This window comes from Rhinatrema bivittatum, chromosome 12, assembly GCF_901001135.1.
Source record: "Rhinatrema bivittatum chromosome 12, aRhiBiv1.1, whole genome shotgun sequence".
Classification (NCBI taxonomy): Eukaryota; Metazoa; Chordata; class Amphibia; order Gymnophiona; family Rhinatrematidae; genus Rhinatrema; species Rhinatrema bivittatum.
Window position 1 is genome coordinate 77,558,115 of NC_042626.1, and position 14,073 is coordinate 77,572,187.

At 46.2% G+C, this 14,073-nt stretch overlaps 1 protein-coding gene across 3 annotated transcripts in view; it reads right to left on the reverse strand.

Annotated features, from left to right (window-relative positions):
* The window catches only part of MLLT6 (MLLT6, PHD finger containing), a 371,762-nt gene that overhangs the window by 132,125 nt on the left and 225,564 nt on the right, over nucleotides 1-14,073 (reverse strand). The gene's annotated exons all lie outside the window — the stretch shown is intronic.

Below are 14,073 nucleotides of genomic sequence, written 5' to 3' on the forward strand. Positions count from 1 at the left end.
AATGCCTCTGTATCGCTCCATGGTGAGACCACACCTTGAATACTGTGTACAATTCTGGTGGCCGCATCTCAAAAAAGATATAGTTGCGATGGAGAAGGTACAGAGAAGGGCAACCAAAATGATAAAGAGCTAAAGAGGTTAGGACTGTTCGGTTTGAAGAAGAGACAGCTGACGGGGGATATAATAGAGGTCTACAAAATCATGAAATGACCTGAATGGGTAAATGTTACACTTTTCTTTACTCTTTTGGATAATACAAGGATTAGGGGGCAATCCATGCGTTAGCAAGTAGCACATTTAAAACAAATCAGAGAAAGCAGAGTTGTTTACCTATAACAGGTGTTCTCACAGGACAAGCAGGATGGTAGTCCTCACATATGGGTGACATCACAGGATGAAGCCCAATCACGGAACACTTCTGTCAAAGTTTCCAGAACTTTGACTGGCCCCTACTGGGCATGCCCAGCATGGCACTAACCCTGCAGCCAGCAGGGGTCCCACTTCAGTATTTTTTTTTTCCACACAGCAGTAGCCATGCGGTTAAGGAGTTCTGCAGAGATTCCCGACAAGAATTTTCCTCACGGAATTACTAACATTTAATTTACCCCACAGGGATCCCTCCAACTTTTTCAAGCCATGATACTCTGGTAAGTTTTTTACCCGTTTTCCGTCGATTACCGTCGAGTTTGGCCCTCGCGGCCTAGTGGCCGTCGACTGTACCGTGGCTCAATTTTTTCATGGCCATGGCGTCGGGGTTCTGCCAGTGCCCGGACTGTAATCGCACCATGTCCATCACAGATCCTCACAAAGTCTGTGCAATGTGTCTCGGATGTGAGCATGATGTCCTAACCTGCACCAAATGTGCCCTTATGACACCAAAAGGTCGCAAGGCTAGAATGGAGAAGATGGAACTTTTCTTCCGTACTCAAACCCCGACGCCGACTATTGCATCGACGTCATCAGAACCGGCACCATCAACTTTGTCCCAGCATCGACGACTTCTCGGCCTTTGACAGGACAGAGGGGATCGTAGAGATAAACATCGCCACCGGCAATCGAAAGTCTCGGACCATCGAGGGAGCAAAATCATCGACCTCACCATCGTCTGAGCCGCCGAAGAAGCCCCGTCCAGAAAAGGCACTGACCTTTTCGGTGACCGGGTCACCGAGGCAACCCTCACCCAACAGGGTATCGGGAGCCGCGACTCCGCCTTTAACGGTGGTCCCTCCGGCTATGCCTCTGCCTCCTTCTTCTGTTCCGGAGCCGGGGCTGCCTGCTCCAGGTCTCCGAGAAGAACCGGACCGGATGGTTCAGGAGACCATCGACAAGGCGATGCATTGACTCCAGGTTCCTCCGGCACCGACACCGATTGCGGAACCAACCACTGACCCGATTCCAGCAGCGTTGGCACCGCTGCTCTCAAGGATGGAAGCGCTTATGGCCGCTTTTCCACCGATGGACCCCAGGTCACCAATGGCTCCGGTACCCTCCCTGCTTGCTTTGTCATCGGGAGGAGAAACACCGTTCCGCATCCCTCCATCGGGAGTTCTGCCGATGCCTCAGCCGTTGATGCTGATACGTCCGTCGGTGCCACTGATCCACCCATCGTTGCAGACACGTCCATCGGCACCACCGAGCCATCCATTGATGCCCTCAATGCCTGCACCAGTGCCTTCGATGCTTTCATCAGTGCCTCCCGTTATTCCTTCGAGTCCTTCGGAGCCTCGACCAGGACCTTCAGGAATCCCACCACCCCGTCCTCCTCTAGTTCCTAGAGGAGCAGGTGTTGATCCCTATGATACCTGGACTGATGATTCTTCACCAAACATCGATGATTTGCCTTCACCACCTTCACCTACTGAAAGCAGAAAGTGTTCTCCTCCAGAGGACCTTTCCTTTATAAATTTTGTGAAGGAGATGTCTGAATTGGTTCCCTTCCAATTACAGACTGAACAAGATGACAGGCATTAAATGATGGAGCGGTTACAATTCCTGGATGCTCCCATGGAAATAACCTCCATCCCTATCCACCAGGTTCTTCTGGATCTCCTCAAAAAGAACTGGGAACATCCTGGCTCTGTGGCTCCAGTCCACAGGAAAGCTGACACCACCTATCTCGTTCAGTCAGCTCCAGGCTTTCGCAAACCTCAATTGGATCACTAATCTGTGGTTGTCGAATCTGCCCAGAAAAGAGCAAGGAGATCAAAACCTCACACTTCCTTTCCCCCAGGCAAGGAACAGAAATTTCTAGATGCCATTGGTCGCTGTGTCTTCCAGGGATCAATGCTCATCTCCAGAATTGCCTCTTATCAGCTCTATATGACCCAATATAATAGAGTCTTATTTAAGCAGATACAAGACTTAACAGACTCCCTGCCTCAGCATTTCAAGAGCAACTCCAAACCCTAGTAAACAAGGGTTTTGAGGCAGGCAAGCATGAGATCAGATCATCTTACGATATGCTACCAGGGTATCTGCAGCTGCTATCTCGGCAAGACGATGGGCCTGGCTCAAGTCTTCCGACCTTCGCCCTGAAGTACAAGACAGATTATCCGTCCTGCCCTGTGTAGGAGATAATCTGTTTGGCGAGCAGATTCAACGGACAGAGGCGGAACTCAAGGACCATCATGAGACCCTAAGACAGCTCTCTCTGATGCCTTCTGAGTACTCTTCAAAAACAGCCCTTCTGGCCGAGGAGTGAACGGAATCGCAGCGCTCCCGAGGTGAGCTTCAATTTCTTGGCTTAAATATTTCCTGAACACTTTGATTTTCTTCGTGGCACTATGCCACATACAAAACGTAAAGCCAAAGTTAAAAATATTACCTCAACTCCGGTTCCACTAACAAGGCAGCCTCGGATAGGAGGAGGCGTTTTCTGGACTGGTGACTTCAACGCCGGAGAGAGGGGCCGCTGGAGGACTCAGTGACGAGCAGACGCTGAGCTCCCAGGCCACGGAGATCTCTTTAAGCCCCAGCCCCACCGAGTGAGAGGAAAGATCAGGACGTAACGCCATCTGCTCTGTATGTAATGAAATCGGGAACTTCCCCAGAGAGGGAACCCCAGAGAGGGAACCCCAGAGAGGAAAGTTCGTTGCCCTCGGAGAGCCCCGACGGATCGGGCTCCAGGGGTCAACCGGAGGAGGTGCTGCATCGAGCAGTAGTGGGTGCTAACCCCCTGGAGGATGAGAGGGGTGAAGGGAATATTCGAGTGATCTGTGAGGTCTCTAAATCTATGACTTCTAAAACAACGCTGGAAGAAATTCTAAAAGCTATTTCCTCAATGGAGAAAGCGATAGTTTCCCTAACCAGTATGGTAAAAGAGAGTATTTCAAAAAATCAGGTCTTGGAAGGAAGAGTTGAGAAGATAGAGACTGAAATCGGAGGAATAGAAAAAAAGTTAATTAATTAATGTGGAAAATATTCAAGCTAATTTAATAAAATCAGAGAACTATCAGAAGGAGAAAATGGAAATATTAGAGAACCAGCTAAGAAGAAACAACATAAGGATTATCAATTTTCCTAAAATGCGTTTATTATCTCATCGTGAACTGTTCAGAAGTTATCTTTTGAATACGCTAAAATTTACTGAAAAAGATTTACCATATAAGAAATTCAGTGTCCAAATGTCGGTTCTCAGAATTACAAAGTTTGTAACTCATATGTTATTGATTTATGCTTCATGGAGTGTTTTGTACCTGATTGGGGAAATATGTTCCCGATGTTTTCTATACCATCCCGGAATCTGGAAAGCACTAAAACGGGGGAGGGACAGGGCTGGGGTCTCCCCCTGTATTACGGGCAGACTGGCATGTATGACTCTGTCACTTCTATGACAATCTGACGAAATTAATATCTTGGAATGTAAATGGTCTGGGGACGCCTATCAAACGCAAAAAGGTTTTGTCTTATCTTAAACGCCTCCGCACAGAGGTGGCATGCATTCAGGAAACGCACCTCTCTGCTGCAGAGAGCCAGAAACTCAGCGTGAATGGGTGGGCAATTGCTTATATTCTGCTGCAGCCCGACGAAAAGGGGGAGTCGCTATCTTAATCAGCAAAACTGCGAATCTACAGGTATTAAACACTATCTCTGATTCAGAGGGCAGTTATATTATACTTATAGGAATATGGAATTCTATCCCTATAACCATCTGTAATGTATATGCACCCAATGCGTACAGTCACACATTTATTACCCATTTATGTAATGAACTGCATAAAGCTACACAAGGCAATCTATATCTAGTTGGAGATTTTAATTGTGTCCACGATCCATCCATGGATAAACATCCCCCACAACAACCGGTGACTGGTTCTAACCTCAAAGGTATAAGTTATCTTTGTCACCACTTGGGATTGTTGGACACCTGGCGTACCTTGCATCCGACTGAAAGGGACTTTTCTCATGTTTCTAGATCTCATGGAACGATGTCGCAGATTGATTACATTTTAACTCCTATAAATAACTTCTTTAATATAGCCTCTGCGGCAATCGAACCTCAGGCTATATCAGACCATTGTCCAATCTCAATACAACTCATGCCCCGAACGCCTGCTCATAAAGCTCGCATTTGGCGATTCCCAAATTTTTTAAGTAAGGACACTCAATTTCATACTTTTTTACGGAATAAATGGCAAGATTACGCCCGCAATAATCAACAACATAGAGATCATCCCCACTTATTTTGGGACACAGGGAAAGTAGTCTTAAGAGGGGAAATAATTTCTTATGTCCACTCTCGCACCAAACAACTAAATAAAAACATCTTAAAATTGGAGTCAGACTTGGGCAGAGCGAAAGAGGCGCTTATCCAGCTCAATTCGGAACATAATCAAAAGCTGTTTCATGGCATCCTCGGTCGATTGAACACCATGTTGCATACCAGGGCTCAAGCTTACTTACAGGTGGGCCAGCGCACCTTATTTAAATTTGGAAAAAAACCTGGCCGCCTACTAGCAAATCTCACCAAAACATATAAGCCAAGGACGTTTATTACTAACCTGAGGACGGGTTCGGGGGACCTTACATCACGAGAGCCGGAAATATGTGACATTTTCAAACAATTTTACGCTTCGCTCTACGCTGAGGAGCCGGACAGTGGTCAGCTCCTCGAGGACGAATTCTTTCAGGGCCTTCAGTTGACTCTGACTGCTAACCAACGGGATTTTTTAAATCGCCCTATTCAGACTTATGAAGTTTCCCAGGTCATAATGGCGGCTCCAACAGGGAAATCCCCAGGTCCCGATGGATTTCCATACGATTTTTATAAATCACTCTGTCAAAATATAAGTACCCCATTAGCTAATTATTTTCAAGCTGGCTTACAGCAAACGTCCTTCCCGACTAGGTTCAACGAAGCCCATATTACTGTACTTTTAAAACCGGGTAAAGACCCATTATGCCCTTCCTCATATAGACCCATATCTTTACTCAATTGCGATTTCAAAATCCTCACTAAAGTTCTGGCTACGAGGTTGAGTGTTGTACTACCCCGTTTGGTTTCACATTCCCAGACTGGCTTTGTCAGTGGACGGAAACCCACTACGAACATTATAAAAATTCTCACCGCTATGCAAATATGCCAACAACAAAATATATTTATTTATTTATTTTTAATTTTTATATACCGATGTTCCTGTAAAGTATACATATCACACCGGCTTTGGCGGTGGCACTCAACTCTGAGAAGGCTTTTGACCGAGTAGCCTGGCCCTATCTTTTTTCTATCTTGCAACGGTTTGGGATACGAGGGGATTTTTTACAATATCTCACGTTACTATACGATACACCCACCTCACTTATATTAGCTAATGACTGCCTGTCTGGGGTGATAGAGATTAAAAGGGGGGTCAGACAGGGCTGCCCCCTTTCCCCCCTCTTATATATTTTATCTTTGGACCCACTGCTTTGGAAAATCGAGGCTAGCAATCAAGTGAGGGGCTTTGGAGGGCCTAATCACATTTTCAAAATAGCTGCTTTTGCAGATGACTTGTTGCTATTTCTCACCAAACCCCCCCCAATCCCTTTCTGCTACCATTGCCATACAAAACAGTTTTGGCGCATTCGCAGGCCTTAAAATTAACTATTTTAAATCAGAGGCTATAGATGTTACAGGGCAGCTTCGTGGCGAATGGCAGGGGGAATTTCCACTTCGTTGGGTGAAGGACTCTTTGAAATATTTGGGCATTCAACTCCCCACACGCATAACTAAATTATACAGGACAAATGTACAACCCCTCATGGTACAGACCCTTGATTCATTGGAAAGGTGGACACCACTTCCGCTATCCCTGTTCGGACGAATACATTTATTTAAGATGATACTATTGCCTAAATGGCTGTATACTTTTCAAATGGTACCTATTCGACTCACATAGACCGACCACAATATGGTTAAACGAGCTCTCCGAAAGTTCATATGGGGAGGCAAGAAAGCTCGGTTAACGATGGACACACTGACTAGTCCAATTGAAAGGGGAGGAGTGAAGTGCCCCAATTTATTACTGTATAACTTGGCGTGCAACACTCGCTATGTGAGAGACTGGCTCTCATCCACCTCCACTTTTACCCCACTCGCGCACCTTCTGGAGTGGTATGGTGTGCATTCTCTTAACCCCCTATTGCAAATAGAAAACCAACTAATACCCCACCATCTTAAGGTTCATGAGTTCCTGCGCACATGTCGCCAGACCTGGTTGATGCTATGTAAAATGGGCACGTCCCGACTCGTCTGACTTCTTTGCTTCAGATAACTGGACATGCTTTATTTCCCCCGGGAAGGGAGACAGGGGTCTTCTTTCGGTGGCAAACTATAGGCCTCAATTATATTTATGATATGTATGATGGGGCGACAGGATCTCTCCTTTCTTTTGGCACACTACAGCAAAGATATAACTTACCAAACACGGATTCCTTTGCTTATCTCCAGTTAGTGCACTTTATACACGCCATGAAACCGAGGATGCAGGAGACTCCGCACATACGGCAAATCCGCGACATGGTTCACATTAGCGGCATGAGAAAGCCCACTCTTTCGTATTTTTATAAAGAAATACAGAAATTGGATTCCACTTCTAAATTGATTCCTGTCTATTCTAAATGGACTGAATGGACACTCTTCTCACTAACACTAGCGGAATTTACACAGTGCTTTAAGGAATTATATGCCATTACAGAGAATGTTATATTACGAGAAGTCCAATACAAGTTTCTTTGGCAGTATTATATTACTCCTACACGAGCGTCCCAAATGAAGATTACCCCTTCTGCTGCATGCCCTAAATGTGAGACAATTGAAAGTCATTATTTCCATTGTTTCTGGGAATGTGGGAAAGTTACTCAATTTTGGCAGCAGATAAGACGCCTCTGTTCTGCACTACTCCACATGGTACTACCTTTAGACCCTAGCCTATGGTTGTTTGGAGTACAGTCTTCGCCTCACTTGCACTTATCCACATCACAGATCCTATTTCTCAGGAAGGCGGGAGTGCTGGGGAAACAAATAATACTAACCCACTGGCTGGCCTCTCAGGGTCCCCCATTTGAACATTGGTTTAGAAAAATGATAAGATTGTGCGCATTGGAGCACTCTATGATAGACCAATCTGTCTCACAGAAGCAGGTACGCACTTCTCAGATATGGGCGGGGTTTACTGCCTATTTAACCCCCGGTACTGGACTTTTCTGTGACCCTTGGACTGAGACTCCGCATCTTACGTCATTTGTGGACTATTCTGATGATGGTAATTAACCATATTGAGGACAAGCACCATCCGGAACTTTTAAAGCTGTTATTGTTGCCGACTTGGACATAATCGAGGACACTGGTCAAGGAGGGAGGGTGGGAGGAGGGAGGGGGGGGGGCAATAATTATAGCAGAAAAATATTGTTAACATCGCTGTTCTGATTGTTATTGTTGTTTATTGTTCATATATAAATAAAGTTTCAAAAAAAAAAAAGATTTACCAAAAATTGAAAAGATATATTATTTTGCTCAGGCTGTTGGTGATATAAACAATTAGGAACAAAAGCGAAATCAAGAAGCTACATTTGATTTAACTGCAATTTTGGAACAATCCCAAGAACTTATTGTTGAAGATAGAGCGACGCTGTTTATTCAACTTTCTACACCTTCAGAAAGAGACTTAATCATGAGAACTTTTTTTCGAAATCAATCCTTAAAATTTTATGGATATCCGATAAAAATCTTCCCGGATTTCACCAAGAAACTCAAATTAAGAGGAAACAATTTCTCGAGATGAGGGAGGAAGCAAGGGTGAAGGGAGCTAAGTATTCTCTACGTTTCCCATGTATATGTGTGGTTGTGTTTAACAATGCTAGATATATATTTAGAGAACCAGAGCAACTACGTGTATTCCTAGATTCCCACTCAATAGAACCTACGGGGGGGGGGGGGGGGTTGGCATAAGTAGAGATAAGCCCAGTTAACTCCAAGGTTTTGATAAAACTTGTATTCAATTTCCTGTATATTCTGCTTATATAACATCTTGTCCCCCAGATTTCCTGTATCAACATCTAGATAAGGGTTTATATAACTATTTTGCCTGATTGTAATTGGTGTTAAGTTTTGAAACTTCCTAATATATAACCCTATACTAGCTGTATTTTTTCTGAACTTAAATAGTTCTGTATATCCTTTGTTATTGTTGGAAAATAAAAATTATAAATTAAAAAAAAACCCAAAAAAAACAGCCCTTCTGAAAGGACTCTAAGAAGTCATTCTTCCACCCGAAAAAGTCTTACCCGCCACCAACTAGAACCCGTTCTACGAGACCGTTTCAAAAAGCTCAGGTCTCATCAGACACGAAAACAAAAACTGCAAGCAGCTCCTCAGCCAGGCCCTGCTTCCGGTTTTTGACTCCTGCATAGAGAGCAGCAGCCAGCTTCCATTGCCCCACATTCCAGTGGAATGTCGATTGTGCCATTTCAACAACAGATGGCACTCAATCACCTCAGACAGTGGGTCTTAGCGATAATTGCTCAAGGTTATCATCTGAACTTTCTTTCCATTCCACTGGACTCCCCATCTCTACCTTCTGGAACAGGAGGTCTCCCTCCTCCTCCAGTCCAAGGCTACAGAACCAGTGCCCTATTCCCAGCAAGGCCTAGGGTTCTATTCCTGGTACTTTATAATCCCCCAAAAATCGGGAGGCATTCATCCAATTCTGGATCTACGTGCCCTCAACAAGTACCTCCAGCGAGAGAAGTTCAAAATGGTAACCTTGGGCTCTCTTCTTCCTCTTCTACAAAGAGGAGACTGGCTCTGCTCTCTAGACTTCCAGGATGCATACACTCATATCGCGATAATTCCATCTCATCGCAAATACCTGAGGTTTCTAGTAGGCCCCAAGCACTATCAGTACCGAGTGCTTCCATTCGGCCTCGCATCTGCACCACGAGTCTACACAAAATGCCTCGTAGTAGTTGCAGCCTTCCTCAGGACTCAAGGTGTTCACGTCTACCCCTATCTAGACGATTGGTTGATCAGGGCACCCACTCAGCAAGCTGCTCTGTCATCCCTACATCTTACTTTACACATTCTAATTTCACTCGGATTTCTCGTCAACTATGACAAATCCTACTTAGTCCCATCTCAAACGTTATCATTTATTGGGGCAGACTTGGACACCTTGCAGGCAAAGGCTTTTTTGCCTCGACAGCGAGCTCTCACTCTCGTGTCTCTTGCACACCAACTGCAGTCTCAGCACTCCACGACTGCACACCACTTTCTCATCCTCCTGGGACACATGGCGTCCTCAGTTCAGGTCACCCCAATGGCATGCTTGGCCATGAGAGTCATGCAGTGGACTCTAAGGTCACAATGGACTCAATCCATTCAGCCCCTGTCGACCATTGTCCACGTAACTGACTCACTCCATCAGTCTCTCGCCTGGTGGACAAATCAGGTCAATCTCCTCCAGGGCTTGCTCTTCCAGGCTCCAGACCCTCAAATAACTCTCACCACCGATGCTTCCAACCTTGGCTGGGGAGCCCACGTGGCCGATCTGCAGATACAAGGATCTTGGTCTCCAGAGGAAGCCAAACACCAAATAAATTTCCTGGAGCTGCAAGCAATCAGATATGCTCTCAGGGTGTTTCAGGATCGCCTCTCCAATCAAGTCATCCTGATCCAGACGGACAACCAGGTGGCCATGTGGTACATCATCAAACAGGGAGGGACAAGCTCCTACCTTCTGTGTCAGGAAGCTACGCAGATATGGGCGGAGGCCCTCTCCCACTCGATGTACCTCAGGGCCACCTACTTGCCGGGAGTGGACAATGTGTTGGCAGACAAACTGAGTCACACCTTTCAACCGCACAGGTGGTCTCTCAACCCCTCAGTAGCGAACTCGATCTTCCAACAATGGGGTCATCCTCAAATAGACCTATTTGCGTCACCTCAAAATCGCAAAGTAGACAAATACTGCTCTCTCACTCGCAGCCAACACTATCAACCAAGAGACGCGTTCTCCCTATCATGGGCAACTGGTCTCCTATATGCTTTCCCTCTACTTCCACTTCTCTCGAAGACTCTTGTGAAGTTACGTCAGGACAAGGGAACCATAATCCTGATAGCACCCCACTGGCCGCGCCAAGTGTGGTTTCCAATATTTCAGGATCTCTCCAATCGCAGGCACATTCCCTTGGGAAAGGACCCGCTTCTAATCACTCAAAACGACGGGTGCCTATGCCAACCCAATCTTCAAGCCTTGTCCCTGACTGCATGGATGTTGAGAGGTTAATCCTTCAGCCACTTAACCTTTCTGAACCAGTTTCCCGTGTCCTGATTGCTTCACGGAAGCCTTCCACGAGAAAATCATATTCTTACAAATGGACCAGGTTCACGTCATGGTGCTCTTCTCAATCCCTTGACCCCTTTACCTGTCCAATCATGAAGGTTCTGAACTATCTCTGGCACTTGTCAGAGTCAGGTCTGAAAACTTCCTCCATCAAAATGCATGTCAGTGCGGTGGCCGCCTTCCATAAAGGTGTCTGGGATGGTCCCATATCAGTACAACCTCTCTTAACACGTTTTTTTGAAAGGCTTGCTTCACCTCAAGCCTCCTCTACGTCCTCCGGCTCCTTCTTGGGACCTCAACCTAGTTCTGGGTCGGCTCATGAAACCACCATTCGAGTCTCTTCAATCCTGTGACCTTCGATATCTCACATGGAAAGTGATCTTCCTTTTGGCAATCACTTCGGCTCGCAGAGTTAGTGAATTAAAAGCTCTAGTTACCTATCCGCCTTACACTAAACTTCTGCAGGACCGGGCAGTACTCCGCACTCACCCTAAATTCTTACCTAAGGTAGTTTCAGAGTTTCATCTCAATCAATCCATTATAATACCTACCTTTTTTCCCAGGCCCCATTCCAATCCAGGAGAGGAGGCTCTGCATACCCTTGACTGCAAACGGGCTCTAGCGTTCTACCTAGACCATACAGCTGCTCACAGGAAAAGCACTCAATTGTTTGTCTCTTTCCATCCTATCAAATTGGGGCAGCCTGTGGGTAAACAGACTCGCTCCTCCTGGTTGGCGGACTGCATATCCTTTTACTATCAGCAAGCGGGCATTCCACTTCAAGACCGTGTTAAAGCACACTCTGTGAGGGCCATGGCGACTTCAGTAGCACACCTACGATCGGTGCTGCTTCCTGACATTTGCAGGGCTGCGACCTGGAGTTCTCTCCATACTTTTACAGCCCACTATTGCTTGGACAAAGCCAGAAGACAAGATTCCATCTTCGGCCAATCTGTCCTGCATAACCTATTCACAACTTGACGTACCAACACCCTTCCTTCTGCCCGTTAGGGTTCAGGATGCCCTCGGCCAAATTCCATCCCAATTGTTGTGCCTGTTGCACGTCTTGGGTACATTTGGTGCATACTCGGACATCCTCAGCTCGGTACTCACCCATATATGAGGACTACCATCCTGCTTGTCCTGTGAGAAAGCAAATGTTGCTTACCTGTAACAGGTGTTCTCACAGGACAGCAGGATGTTAGTCCTCACGAAACCCGCCCGGCGACCCGCGGTGTTGGGTTCGTAATGTTTTCTTATTTTATTTATTTTTGGCACTACCTGTAGCTTTTTAACAAGACTAAAGGGGGACCCCTGCTGGCTGCAGGGTTAGTGCCATGCTGGGCATGCCCAGTAGGGGCCAGTCAAAGTTCTGGAAACTTTGACAGAAGTGTTCTGTGATTGGGCTCCATCCTGTGATGTCACCCATATGTGAGGACTAACATCCTGCTGTCCTGTGAGAACACCTGTTACAGGTAAGCAACATTTGCTTTCTCCTAGGATAGCAGGATGTTAGTCCTCACACACAGATGACATCATCATATGAAGCCCAGCACGGAAAATGTTTGTCAACGTTTCTAGAAACTTTGACTGGCACACTGAGCATGCTCAGGATGCCATTATCTACACGTCCATGCAGGGTCCTCCTTTAGTCTTGTAACATAGAATTATGAAAAAATTAAAAAACAAACAGGAGAAATCCAACTCTGCCGGGTGGCGGGAGGATTTTGTGAGGACTACCATCCTGCTGTCATATAGAAACATAGAAATGACGGCAGAAGAAGACCAATACGGTCCATCCAGTCTGCCCAGCAAGCTTTCCCTTTTTTTCCCTCCCCATACTTATCTGTTTCTCTTGTCCCTTGTAAGTGACTTTTTTGTTCTATTTCCCTTCCAGCCCCGCCATCGATCTATTTCCCTTCTAGCCCCGCCATCGATGTATCTAGCTAATTGGTTAGGGGTATCAGTGCTGGAGGTGCATCTAAGTGAAGTATCTAGCTAATTGTTTAGGGGTAGTAATCGCAATTGTAGCAAGCTACTCCCATGCATGTTTATCCAGCCTGTGTAACTCAGTCCTTGTTGGTTGTTGCCGAATATAAATCATCTTTTCATCATGCCCCCTGCCATTGAAGCAGTGATCTTTTCAGTATTCCCCCTGCCGTTGAAGCAGAGAGCTATGTTGAATATCAATGAAAGTGAAGTATCAGGCTTATTTGGTTTGGGGTAGTAACCGCCGTCCCTGGAGAACACCTGTTACAGGAAAGCAACTCAGCTTTTTCCTAGGATAAGCAGGATGGTAGTCCTCACACAAGAGTGAATATATAGCTACAGGTTGCTCCTGAACTTTACTAAACCCACAGGCTCCTAACTTGGTGCCAATGGGCACAACAACTCTGGTACTGTGGAGAACAGAGGGAGACAGCCTGAACCCAAAAAAAAGGGCCCTAGGCAGGAAGAGTTGGGTTTTACAGCTGAAAGAGATTCCGAAGGACAGACTGGCCGAATCTACTGTTGTGTTGTCCATCCTTTTCCAAATAGTAATGGGCAGCGAACGGTGGAGAGAACACAACGTTGCAGCCTGCAGATCTCAGCCACGAGTACCACTCACAAGTGGGCCACCAAAGCCGCCATGGCCCCCTAGCTGAAGGCCCATCTGCGCATAGCAGAAGGAAATACAATTTGCCAGCCAGTTTGATAGGTTTTGCTCGGTAACTGCAACTCCCAATCTAATCTTGCTGAAAGAGACGAAGAGCTGCGTGGACTGCCTGTGGCCTGCTGTCTGCTTGAGGTAAAAACCTAAGGCCTTCTTGCAATCCAAGCTGTGCAGAGCCAGTTCACTCTGGTGCAAGTGAGGCCTAAAAAAGAAAAAAAAAAAAAAAAAGGTGGGCAGAATGATTGACTTATTAAGATGAAAATCAGTCACCACCTTAGGCAGGAACTTAGGGCGAGTATGGAGGACCACCCTATCACGAAAGAACTTCGTGTAGGGTAGATACGTCACCAATGCCTGAAGCTCGCTTACCCTGTGCACCGAAGTGACCACAACCAGAAAGATGACCTTCCAGGTCAGGTACTTCAGATCACAGGACGCAATGGCTCGAAAAGGTCTTGCATGAGCCGAGCCACACCACGCTGAGATCCCAGGACAACATGAGGCCGCAGGGGAGGGTTCAGCTGAAGCAAACCACTCATAAACCGCCCCACTATGGGCTGCACAGAGATGGGCAAACCATCAACACCTTGGTGGTAAGTA